General features: G+C 38.9%; 1 protein-coding gene and 1 pseudogene across 1 annotated transcript in view; one reads left to right on the top strand and one right to left on the bottom strand.

The window, feature by feature from the left end:
- Window positions 1-13,738, top strand: part of BLOC1S6 (biogenesis of lysosomal organelles complex 1 subunit 6) — a 127,652-nt gene that overhangs the window by 90,023 nt on the left and 23,891 nt on the right. The gene's annotated exons all lie outside the window — the stretch shown is intronic.
- On the bottom strand, window positions 823-1,849 carry LOC106986285 (60S ribosomal protein L18a-like; annotated as a pseudogene).

Genomic DNA, 13,738 nt, shown 5'->3' with positions numbered 1-13,738 from the left:
GCCTCTTGGATTCAAGAGTTTGTTTAACACTGCCAGAAATCTTTATTGTTTGTCCCAGCTAAAACCTAACAAGATAGTTTAAAAGATTCTATAATCAGAAATTTGGCCAAATTAAACACTGATATGCAGAGCCTGATAAAAAAAAATTTAAGTCCTTCTCCCCTAAGCTAAATGTGCCCAGAGAAAAAGAAGACTTTCTTATAGGTAGATGAATGTGTCAGTCCTTTGATATTATTTAGGTAATAATCCAGTTCTTTGAGAAACTAAAAATGTCTGACTATGCTTTACAAATCTGGTCTTTATAGGACCAGAGGTGTAATTCCAAAAACCATTCAAACGCAATCATTTTTACCAATCCCCAAACCTCTCTTATTTATCCCAAAAGGCTTATAAAGTATTGTAAAACTTCTGCCCTTAAGAGAAGGGAAGTCCTTCTAGAAAGTGCTTGCATTTTCCCCCTGCACCTTCACACTGTAAATACAGTGTTCTGCCTAGTCTTTCTAGGAATTCTTAATCTAGCCCATCCCTTAAAATGCAAATTCCAGGGAGGTAATACTAACCAAGTAAAAATAAGGAGGAAAGGCCATTTAAAACTTGACTTGCCAAGGACAAATACAAACCTTAATCGTCTTCTCCACAAGTATATATATATATATATATATATATATATGTGTATATATATATATATGTATATATATATACATATATATATTTAATAATTATATATATTTTTTAGTAATTATATATATATAATTATTATTATTATTTTTAGGTTTTGCAAGGAGTTTACTTGGGCAGACCTGGGGACAGGAGGCTCTGCATCTAAAAGAAGGTGTTGGGTCTGTTGGTGGTGAAGGGTGACTTGTGCTGACAATGTAGGACCTGGTGGGGTAGCGGGAATTTGATCTTAGAGTCATTGATCTTAGACTGCTTGACTGCCAGTCAGTGGCACATGCTGGCAGCAATCTCCTCCATCTTCATGATCTGGATCAAGAGGGCCCAGGCAGGAGCAGTGCCACGCACCCATGTCTTGGCAGCACTGGGTGGTAGGGGCAGTGGTCAGGCCCTGGTACTTCCGGTACATGTTGTGGGTGCCACTGTGGGAGTCATAGTGCAGCCAGATGCCAAAGTTCTTCACCCGCAAGGGGGATTTCTCACACACTCTGAAGACTTCATCTTCTTCAGCTAAGGTACAAAGTGATGATGGATAAAAGCAGAAAAATGTTCACCTTTAGCCCAGAAGGCTGATCTACAGCATGCTTGGTTTTGACAAGGATCAAATAAGTGCTGGTTGTTACATTCTTAAAGGGTCTCACGACTGTCTATATATCTCATCAATAGTTAACATCAAACCGAATTATAAGCACCAGAGAATTCTTGTGAAAGTGGTTTTACAAGTAGAAATACAAAGATATTAACGATCTAATACTTCCTGCATGTCCCCTCCCCCTTGAGCACTAAGCATGTAACCACCAGCTTCATGCAGCAGAATGCTGCTTTTTCTGCCCATGGGTCCTGTCCCCTTGCTACTTACTAAGTAAACTTACTAAGTGGCACCGTAAAATTTCTCAAGAATTCTTTTTTGACCGTCACGCTTAACAATCCTGCAATAAAAGTACCAGAAGCGGAACGTGGTGACAAGCGGACTAGGTGCAAAGATTTGCATGCGATAGAGTGTGGAGTGCTGCACTTGGGGGTGGATAGGCAGTGCCCCACCACCTTGCACCCTCGCGGTGTGCCTGAGGTCTTCATGGCACACTCTCTGCTCTTGCCACCACCCACGAAAGGCCATAAATACACTTTTAAAAAGCTTTACCTATCTAGACCAATAACCTTAACTTATTTCATCCACCAAAATAACCAAACAAACAAACCTAAAAAAAAAAAAAAAATTCAGGTCCAACCTTTATAAACTAGTAAATTTTGTACCTGTTTCATGGCAGAATTTTCAAACAGAAGCTATAAGGTCAAAGTCTATGTCTATCATATCTATTCACATGTGTCCATGGATGTGTTGTAACTGAGTTTCTACTTCTGGATGGTATTGCTAAAATTAACTTATAAATGGGCTATATTTAGTTGGTCTAAAGACACATGCTTGTAAGGATTGGGCTTGTAATGCTTTTCAAGTCCATGTGATCTAAAAAATTTTTTTTGATATAAAAATTAGTTTGGGATTGATGGTTTAATTAAAATAAGCATGTCCTTAGAGTTATCAAGATTAAATATAAAACTTTTATCTACATGAGTTTACTAACCAAATAATTTTGTTATCTCTTATAATACCTATCAACAAAAAAGTAATGGCTTAAAATAATGACTGACTTTGTCTAATCTTTCATAAAGTTTTTGTAAGTAAGTAATCTAAATATAATTGTTAAAAAAAAAAGTTTTAGGTAAGGGGTCAATGGCCCTCCCAACAGTAGTTTCCCTGATTTTTTTTTGTAACTTATAATCTTAAAAGTTTTGCTAAGTTAAATAATGAGTTAAGTTAAATTCATTAAACATCTAGATTATTTCCAAATAAGACAAAATACTAGACACTAATTACTAGACATAGGTTTATCTACTTTTGGCTTCTTATTAAAGAGAAACTAAACTTGTTTGGATATGTTAATGTTACATTAAAATAAATTATGTTTAATAATTTAATAGTAATTATTATTAATAATATAATAATTATAATTATTGTTATTTTATCCTAAAATGAGGTTGGTTTAAAATGAAAACATAACGTAATGCCAGCAAGTCTACTTGACATCATATTGGGAATGTTTCCCCTGCATGTTGACCCTCACCACTTCCCATACCTTCCCATTATATAAAACCCAGCTTTGGGGGGCGCCTGGGTGGCTCAGTCGGTTAAGCGTCTGACTTCAGCTCAGGTCATGATCTCGCGGTCTGTGAGTTCGAGCCCCGCGTCGGGCTCTGTGCTGACAGCTCAGAGCCTGGAGCCTGTTTCAGAGTCTGTGTCTCCCACTCTCTGACCCTCCCCCGTTCATGCTCTGTCTCTCTCTGTCTCAAAAATAAATAAACATAAAAAAAATTTTTTTAAATAAATAAATAAAACCCAGCTTTGGGGCACTTGGCTGGCTCAGTTGGTTAAGAGGTTAAGCGTCCGACTTTGGCTCAGATTATGATCTCACATGTTTGTGGGTTCGAGCCCCATGCCCTGCATTGAGCTCTGTGCGGACAGCTCAGAGCCTGGAATGTGCTTCAGATTTTGTGTCTCCTTCTCTCTCTGCCCCTCCCCCAGTTGTGCTCTGTCTCTCTGTGTCTCTAACAAATAAATAATAAACATTAAAATCTTTTTAAACAAACAAACAAACAAACCCCGCTTGGTCCAGGACTTTGGAGATGGTGTTTGGACATTAGTTCCCCATCTTCCTAGGTTTTCAGCCTCTGGAATAAAGCAAACTTTCCTTTTCAACAAACAGATGTCTCTCAAGTATTGGCTTTTGAGCGTTCAACAGCCAAACTTGGGTCTTGGTAACAATAGGACAAAATCAGAGTATAGGAAAAAAAAGTAGAGGTTTATAAAAAAAAAAAGTCTTTAAAACATTTTAATGTGTGGTCAAGCTATGATCAAAATAAATTTATTAAAAATAATAAATTTTAATATCAAAATTAAGCTGGTGCAAAGTTAAAATTTGGTCTTCTCTCTGCTAAAATAACAAAGTTTTCTTGGATTTTTAGTCTGCTTTTGATAAGGTTTTGTGTAAGTTTCCTTACCTTTTAAGTACCGAGTTTCATAATGATCCATGATCCTATTAGGTAAGTGCTTTAAAATCTTTTTTTTTTTTTTGAAATGTTTGACAAACTTCCCAAAATCAAATTCTTAAAAAAAATTCTTTTTGACCTGAAATATTCCAAGAGTTGTAAAACTAATTAGGCTTATTTACTATATAAATTACATAGAAAATATTGTCAAATAAATAATACTAAGCCTTCTTTAAATTATATTTGTAAAAAGGGCACGTGGGTGGCTCAGTTGGTTAAGCATCCAACTTCAGCCCAGGTCATGATCTCACAGTTGGGTGAGTTAGATCCCTGCATCCGGCTCTGTGCTGACAGCTCAGAGCCTGGAGGCTGCTTCGATTCTGTGTCTCCCTCTCTCTCTGCCCCTCCCCTGCTCGTACTCTATGTCTCTCTCTCTCTCAAAAATAAACAAACATTAAAAAATTTTTTTAAATTATATTTGTCAGATTGTGGCACATGTAGATGAAATCCTTTCTGCTGCAAAAATGGCCCCTTAAGGGGCACCTGGGTGGCTCAGTCGGTTGAGCATCCGACTTTGTCTCAGGTCATGATCTCACAGGTTGTAGGTTGGAGCCCTGCATCAGGCTCTGTGCTGACCGCTTGCTCAGAGCCTGGAGCCTGCTTCAGATTCTGTGTCTCCTTTTCTCTCTGCCCCTCCCCCGCTCATGCTTTGTCTCATTCTGTTTCTCAAAAACAAATAAATTAAAAAAAAAAAAAAGTTTTTTTAAATTGCCCCTTAATGCCACACTTTTGCCATCTTAATGTCCTTGTGACATGGCAACAGTCTGCATCTGGAAAAAAAAGTAGTATGGATATAGATACATAATGGTTATAAATTCAACAAACAGGACTATGAGAAGCCCAAAACAGCTGCTTGCTTCTTCCTGGTTCCTTGAAAAACCCCATTTTTTGGCTTTTGCATTCCTTCTTCCACCATAATATATTTAAGATGACCCAGATATAAATAGACATTAGTGTAGAGACGTCTATAAAACTTCAACACCTGTTGGGGCACCTGGGTGGCTCAGTCAGCTAAATGTCCGACTTTGGCTCAGGGCATGATCTTGTGGTTTGTGAGTTTGAGCCCCGTGTCAGGCTCTGTGCTGACAGCTCAGAGCCTGGGGTCTGCTTCGGATTTTGTGTCTCTGCCCCTCCCCTTCTCGTGCTAGCATTCTCTTTCTCTCTCTCTCTCTCATTCTCTCTCTCTCAAAAATGAATTACATTAAAAACAAAAACAAAACTTTAACACCTGCAACTGGATTTTATTAAGCTGTCAGTAGGTATTATCAATACATACTGGTTGGAATATACGTATTTTCTGGCTGGGTTAAAACCTTTCCTTGCTACAAGGCTGATGCCCTAATAGTAATACAACAAAACAAAACAAAACTGGTAAAAAAAAAAATGTTTCCCACTCGGGGTATACTTTCCACTATATCTAGGAATCAGGGCACCCACTTCACCGGACAAATCATAGGAATCTTAACAAAACCTTAGAAAATTCTAGAAATTCTATCAGTACACAACCTTCTACTGGTCACTGTTGTTTTAGGCTAGTATGACCAGCTACCATAAGTCTCTAATGTTTTTATGCTCAAGACTGTCACCAACAGGATAAGAAGCCTTCCTGGATCCCAATTCAAAGAAACCTGTCTGTCACAGTCTAGAGCCAGGTAATTTGGTGTTCTAAAATATCATCAGAGGAAAACAGCCCTCATTGATTAAAAGGACTTTACCAAGTGCTCCTGACTGCCCACGCTGCTGCAAAATGAAGAGATGGTAGAGACCCCTAAATCAAACTGGCCAGGAAGAGAAGCTGACATCCAGGTGTAGACTGCTTCCACCCAAGACACTGGATCAAGACATCACATTCTAAACAGAAAACCCTTTCTCCTTCTTCTCCCGTCCTTTTCTGGCACTGGTCCAAACGGACCCTCAGCTGGATCTCCCAGGTCATTGCGAAGGGGAGTGGGGTGGTAACCTCTTTTCTCTCAGGCTAGGAAAAAAATCTAACTGTGCTTCTAATTTTTCACGGGCAAAATAACTGAACCGACACGAATTCACTCCTTTGGTGAGTCACAGGATAGAAACATAGCAGGTGGAATTGTCACATATAGTAAACTTGATTTGCAGCCAATAAGATCACAGGGATCCTTGTATGTAGAGGTGGGCATAAGGTTGAGCATGTGCCTTAAGGAAACATGCCTACACATACATTGTCTGTCATGTTGATGAGGCTTATGCTCCTCCATTGGCAGAGATTTTGACATCAAAATGAGGTAAAGGTAACTGTCATCACTCCATGGGTTACTCCATGGTCCATCTGCACAGGTGAGTTGAGCTTGAACCGGTCTGGGTGGTCTGAGCCAGCTGGACGTCTTGTCAGGGCAGTTGTTATCCATGTGGAGAACAAAGGCAAAAGAAATGTAGACAAAATTAAATTTCCTTCTAACCCACAGCGCATTGACAAATACTTGAAACAAGGTGAGCGTGACATTGCTCCAGGAACTCCTGATCTTAATGCCTTCCTGGAGGGAAAAACCAACCTCAGCTTGACAATAAATAGCCAGGCCTCCAGGATCCTTTAACATATGAAAATCCTTTTGGAAACTTCCCTTGTTTTTACCTCCCCCAACTCCACAGTATATAACCAATTGATCTTCACAACCCCAGTGCAGCTCTTTCTGCCCAGGTGTCCTGTCGCTGTGCTATATGATAAAAACATCTTTTTGCACCGAAAACATCTCAAGAATTCTTTCGAGGCTGTTGGCTCCTGAGCCCTGTCTCAAACCACATCAGTTATTGTTTAAAGGGTAGTTTCAGTTTCTATCATGAAATGCTTTGCACCTCAGGTCTCTTGCCTGTATTAAGAGATAAGGTGGAAAGAAGAACTTAAGAATGTGGGACAAAGGTTGGTGGGTATAAGCAGGTGGGCAGTAAAGGTCAGGTCTTGGGGTTTAGCTGGTGACAATCTCATTGGTCACTCCTCTAAATTCACATTGTTAAGTTAAAAAGGACACTTCTTTCTGGCGTGTCCCCATCTCCCTGGTTAGGGAAAAATGCAAATGAAGCTTTGATCCAAAACTTCTTAATTCTTAAAATCATCACATAATCTGCTGTTAAAACAATAGCAGCCCAATAAAAATCCTTAGGCTCTTGGGGCACCTGGGTGACTCAGTTGGTGAAGCATTTGACTCTTGATTTCAGCTCAGGTTATGATCCCAGGGTCATGAGATCAAGCCCCACATTGGATTCCGCGCTGACAGCATGAAGCTGGCTTGGGATTCTCTCTCCCTCTTTCTCTGCACCCCCCTCCCTTAAAAATAAAGAAACATTAAATATATATATTATATATTTATAGTTATAAATATATATGGAACTATAAATATATATTTAACTATATCTATAACTATATATATATATATATATATATATATATATATATAGTTAAAACAATCCTGAGACTATCTGGTTAAAATTGTCCTTAATAATAGAATAGCTCTTGATTGTCTTTTAGCTGATCAAGGAGTTGTCTGTGTGATGTCCAACACCACCTGCTATGTCTGGATTTACCATCCTGGGGAAGTTGAAACTGCTTGGCTTAAAAAAATGAATTCCTTCCACGGGGTCTTTCTTTGGCTTATTTGATTTTAATTGGTTTAGGTACTGGGGACCATGGCTCTAAAAGTGCACTCCAAATATTGGGAATTATCCTGTTTGCAGTGTGGTAAGGTTCCCCCCCCCCCCCCCACAATGTGGTGAGAAAAAAAACCTCAAGATAAGGGAAGATAATCTGGCTACATGCATACATCCCTCACAACCCTGTAACATGAAACCACCCAATCAGACTGTATGTCTCTACTTTACCCTTATAAGGGAGACAAAGAAGTAGAAAATGCATAAAAGGCTAACCCAACCTGGCATTTGGAGCTCAGTTTTTTGGGGTATAAACCCAACTGAGCCCGTGCTGGCATGAATAAAGTTGCTTCTTAGAAAGAGAAATTTCGGTGTCATGGCTTTGTGTGAGAATCCTGCTACAGTAGTAGTAATCCTAATAATTTCCCTGGCACATCGTATTCTCTTATAAGCCTTAAATATATGTTTATAGCTGCTAACCACCAAGTAAATGATCTCCTTAAGACTGGAACATCTAAGGAATGAGGAATATAACCAACTTGAAGCATGTGAACTAGAAACTGTGACCTATACCACAGAAGCTAAGTAAAAAAGTTAAGAGCTATAGATACCACGGAAAGGAGCAGCAAAAACTGTGACCTGCAGAGCAGTAACCGAGAGTACTGCCGAAGCCTGAAAATTTGATCACATCTCTCAGTTAAACTGAGAGTCTGATCGAAAGGGGAAAATTGTTGATTAAAAAAAAAAAAAAAGAGTAAATCACAGGTCCCAAATGGTGTCACTTAGAGTTTCCAAACAGAGGCTTAATACCCAGGTTAGTGCAGTTTCAACCTCCTCAAGAAATGTGGCCTTAACTGGTCAGACAGGAAATGTTTCTTTCCATCAGTGCCCTGAGTCTGTCAGTTGAGTCCTCTCCATCCACCAGAGAAAGAGGAGGTGATGTGCATGATAAGACCCCTTGCTTTTCCTCCTAGCAAACAGCTTCTTTTGGGACAATCCTTTTCTTTTGCTACTTTCTTGTCCCCACCCTTTGTCTATAAAAACCTTCCATTTTGTGCAACTCCTTGGACTGCCTCTCTACCTTCTAGATGGGGTGTTGTCTGACTCATGAGTTGTTTAATAAAGCCAATTAGAGCTTCAAATTTACTTGGTTGAATTTTGTTATTTAACAGGTCTGAGGGCAACTGGAACTGGCAAAATCCTCAAGGAGTGACATTAAGGAATTAGTTCTACCAGGTTTATGATGAAATGTAGACAGATTCTATTTATCTCTTTATGTAAATCACAGTTCATTTATCCCCCTGAGAACACATAATAGAGACTTTTCTAAAACCTTAAAAAGAAAAATGACATTTTGAAATCTTTAGTTGTGTTAAAAGTTAAACTGAGGCATATTAAAGTTTATTTGAGCAAAGATGAGTTTGAATTAGGCAGCATCCAGTCTAGCAGAGAGAAAGGAGCACCAAGGAGCTGTGTACAATGAAAAAGCCTTTTATAAAGGAGCAGTAACAAGGAATTTATACCGGCAAGAAAGATTGGTTATTGCAAAGTTACTTTCCTTTAGGAGTTAACAGAGGTCTCCCAAGTACATTACCTAGCTAGTGCAGATTAGGTGATTTTTTTTAAATGTTTTTATTTATTTTTGAGGAGGGGGAGGGGCAGAGAGAGAGAGGTCAGAATTGGAAGCAGGCTCTGCACTGACAGTAGAGAGCCCAATATGGGGCTCCAACTGACGAAACCTGAGATTGTGATCTGAACCAAAGTGGGACACTCAACTGAGCCACCCAGGTGCCCCCAGGTGATTTTTGATTGACTGGTTTAAGATTCCATTTCTGGGAGAGCCAAAAATTTAAGTCTGTTTTGGTGACATGGGGCTTGGTATATATAACTCTGTTTGGGGCCTGTTGCCTTGTTTGTAATAGCTATTAATAAAAATTCATGCTTTTAGCGGCACCTGGGTGGCTCAGTTGGTTACGGGTCTGACTCTTCATTTTGGCTCAGGTCACGATCTCAGGGTTCCTGAGTTCAAGCCCTGCAGCCTGCTTGGGATTCTCTCTCTCTCTCTCTCTCTCTCTCTCCCTCTCCCTCTTTCTCTCCCTCTCTGCCCCTCCCCCACTTGTGCTCATGCTCACATTCTGTCTCAAAATTAATGCTTTGAAATGTGCTCTTTCATCTTAGTACATTAAATGAACAATTTAGAAAAAATATTTATAGATGAAGCTAAGTGAATAATTAAATTTAAAGATGTCACTTTCATAAAATAATTCAAAATATGTTGTTGGGAAATTTATAGGAAGGCCAAAGACTAGAGCAATAATTTAAAAATAACTCAATTCACTGGAATTTTTAAATTGAAAAAGGAATTAGAGATTGAACTCTCTTTATTACTGATCTCAACACATTACAAAGAAATTGAATTTGTATATGTCATCTCACCACCTTGTCTGGAGAATCTTTGGAAATTATTCATAAACACTTTGAAGAGAACATTTTAAGTAAGGAATAAGGACCATTATGGAAAGCCGATGCATGTACTACTTTTAGCAATTTTGAATGAAGCATGATAAATTTATCCTAGCTAATTTACATAAATCTATCCTAAAAAGAAAGCTGAGTACTGGAAAAATTTATGCTGCCTATAGACCTTAAAATCCCACTTTTTACATCACATAGAAAGAGAGTATAGCAATAAGGGTTGGTGTCCACTTTGATATCTACACACTAAGATTAAAAAATGAATTTTGGGCATACCTGGGTGGCTCAGTCGGTTAAGTGGCCAACTCTTGATTTTAGCTCAGGTCTTGGTCTCATGGTTCGTGAATTTGAGCCTCTCACTGTTGGCACAGAGCTGCTTGGGATTCTCTCTCTCCCTCTCTCTCTCTGTACCTCCCTGCCTCTCTCTCTCTCTCTCTCTTTCCCAAAATAAATAAATAAACTTAAAAAAAAATACCCCCCCCCAAAAAAAACCCAAATGAATTTTGGGAAACCCCAGAGTAGAAGAATAATTGTCTTTTGAACCATTATAAACATATGAAAAAAGAATTTTAAGATGTAAAATTCTTTGAATGAATAAAAATTTTGCACTAGTTTTACTAATAGCCCCAAAGCACTAATAATGTTTCAATAATTACCAGCCAATATTATGAATGTTCATTTACTCACGAATAATATCATGAGTCAGACATCAGAAAGCTAACAAAAATAGAAGAAAATAAGACACCTCCCCCACCGCCACCAATAAAATAAGAACCTTGAAAGAGGTATTGATGCTAAAGAACGCCTTGGTGTTGGTGGTATTCTCTACAAGACTTGGTCTTGTAACTCTGCAGGTCTGAAACTTCAGTTACCAGCTTAGCCAGTAGATATCCCCCCAAAAAACTCTCATCATATACCCTCATCTCCCCCAAAAACTCTCTTATTATATGACATTGATTTGTACAAAAGAAGCAAGTTTTTAATAAAACATAAATTTGTCAAGCCCTCTGATATTTATCTAAATCATTTAGTCTCTTTTATCTCATTATGGAAGTCTACTTAAGAAACCACGTTAAGGTTGGTGAATATATGTAACCAAGGCACTAATAACAGAAATAATATTTCTTCCGGGATATAAATACCTAGTCAGGGGTTGCTATTATTTCCCATAGTGCTTTACAGCTTACAGATGTTTTTTGTGTGTTTTGTCAAGCGTTTGACTCTCACTCACAAGAACTGTATCAAGTAGAGGGTCTGGTATTATCATCTTCCTATCTCTTTTCCTATGAAACAAAAAACAAAAAACAAAATAAAAAACCTAGAGGTACAGAGAGTTTAAGTGCCTTAATTCAAATCTCATAACTGATACAGTTGACGTCTGTTGCTTTGGTTGGGCCAATTTCCTTCCTCCTTTTGATAACAGGACCCTGATTCTCCTTTAAGGAACTACTCCTGTGCCTTTTAGAACTCCTAGCAGGACTGTCATTCAAGAGGCTCCGCCTCTCTCCAATACATGTGACCCACATTAGTCTATCAAGATCTTCTATATCCCCTGGATGTAGAGACTAGTATACAGGTAGGCATTGTGGTCTTATTACTTTAAGGTTTTTGTTTTAAGAGATTGAAATAAGTGAATTCTAGGAGTGAGTTGGCTTCACTTGAGAGCTATAAGAAGTATGAAAACCTCAAGCTGTTTTCCAGAGAGAAAGCTGCTAGATGGGAGCCAATATGGAGGAAAGTCCAGTGGAGAAAGAGAGAGAGAGAGAGAGAGCAGGAGAGAGCGAGAGAAAGAGAGAGAGGAGAGAGAGAGAGAGAGAGAAATATTCCTGATTTCATTTGAAGAAATGGATATAGCTGATGTAGTTTGAAGTGTTGGGGTTTGGAGCCAACAGCCAAGAAATCTTCAAACCTTTTCAGTACAAAAAGAGTGTTTTTATTATAGTCCATGGAAAGGACCCAAGAGCAGAAAGAGCTGCACTGGGGTTGTGAGGAATGACTGGTTATATAATTTGGAGTTGAGGGAGGTAAAGATGAAGGAAGCTTCCAAAAGGATTTTCTTATGTTAAAGAAGACTTACCAGATCCTCTAGCTATTGTCAACCTAAGGTTGTTTTTCCCTCTAGCAAAGCCATGAACATTAAGACCCTTGGGAGTTCCTGGAGGAAAGTCATACTCTGCCTGTCTCAAGTACTGTATTTGTCAATGGGCTGTATGTTATATGGAAATTTAATTTTATCTACATTTCCTTTTGCCTTTATTCTCCACTTCACAGCTATCCCTGAACCTAGATCGACTCCTGGATTTTCAAGTTCAGTGAGTTAGTAAATCCCGTTTTGCTTAGACAAGTTTAGACTTCTTCACTTGCAGTTAAAAAAAAAAATTCTAGTACAGCTAATAAAAATCTTAGTTATGGTTGAAACACATGTTTTGACGTTAGATCTTTTGCTATTTCCACTGCTGCATACTTCAGAAAGGTTCCCCTACCTATAAATGTCAAACCTGATTAAGAGCCACTGTGGGAGACTTGAGAACCTGCCCTCTTTTCAAGGAGATGACCTGTCTTCTGTTCTAGGTTCTGTCCAAATTTTCATTTTTCAAATAATATCAAGAGAATGAGAAGACAAGCCACAGACTGGGAGGGAGAAAATATTTGCAAAAGACATATCTGATACAGGACTGTTCTTCAAGATACACAAAGAACTCTTAAAACTCAACAGGAAAACAAACGACCTGATTAAAAAATGGGAAGAAGATCCGAACAGACACTTCACCAAAGATAAACAGATGGCAAATACGCATATGAAAAGATCCACATCCTATTTTATCAGGAAATACAAATTGAAACAACCATGAGATACTGCTACACACATGTTAGAAGGCCAAAATCCAGAACACTGGCATCACCAAATGCTTGTCAGGACATAGAGTAATAGAAACTCTCATTCATTGCCAGTGGGAATACAAAATGGTACAGTCACTTTGGAAGACAGTTTGGCAGTTTCTTAAAAAACTAAACATACTCACGGAGCCTCGGTGGCTCAGTTAGTTGAGCATCTGAGTCTTGATTTCAGCTGAGGTCAAGGTCTCATGGTTTATGATATAGAGCCCGGTTCCAGGCTCTGCACTGACAGCAGGGATGCTGCTTGGGATTGCCCTCCCTCTGCTCCCCACCTGCTCATGAATGCAAGCATGCATGCATGCTCTTTCTCTCTCAAATAAGTCAACTTAAAAAAAACCAAAGACTGTGGGGTGCCTGGGTGGCTCAGTTGGTTAGGCTTCCGATTCTTGGTTTCAGCTCAGGTCATGATCTGGTGGTTCATGGGTTCAAGCCCCACATCAGACTCCGTGTTGATGGTGTGGAGCCTGCTGTGATTCTCTCTCTCTCCCTCTCTACCCCTCCCTACTCATGCTCTCTCTCTCTCTCTCAAAACAAATAGATAAACTTAAAAAAGTAAACATACTCTTATCATGCCATCTTGCTCTTTGGTATTTACCAAAAGGATTTGAAAACGTATGTCTGCACAAAAATCTGTACATGGATAGAAGCTTTATTCATAATTGCCAAAACTTAGAAACAAACCAAGATGTCCTTCATCAATAAACTGTGGTACATCTTTAACTGTTTAAAAGCATAAAGTTGAACAAAAATCAAAATGGCTGCCCTAATACTTCAGCAAAGCTAGATTTTAGAGTACTCTGTTTCCTCTTTTCTGCAAACTTCTGCTCCTCCTCTTAGTTTTTTGTTTCAGGAACCAGGTACCATGACCCCTAAAGACCTGACAAAGGAGGGTAGGAGTAGGTAAATAATGGTTCCTGTCAAAACCAGCTAGATCCTGTATTTTCCTCTAAAAACCTCAGCCCCTTTCTCT

Source organism: Acinonyx jubatus, chromosome B3 (genome assembly GCF_027475565.1).
Source record: "Acinonyx jubatus isolate Ajub_Pintada_27869175 chromosome B3, VMU_Ajub_asm_v1.0, whole genome shotgun sequence".
NCBI lineage: Eukaryota > Metazoa > Chordata > Mammalia > Carnivora > Felidae > Acinonyx > Acinonyx jubatus.
The sequence above is the reverse complement of the archived record's forward strand: the minus strand, read 5'-3'. Positions and strand labels throughout refer to the sequence as shown.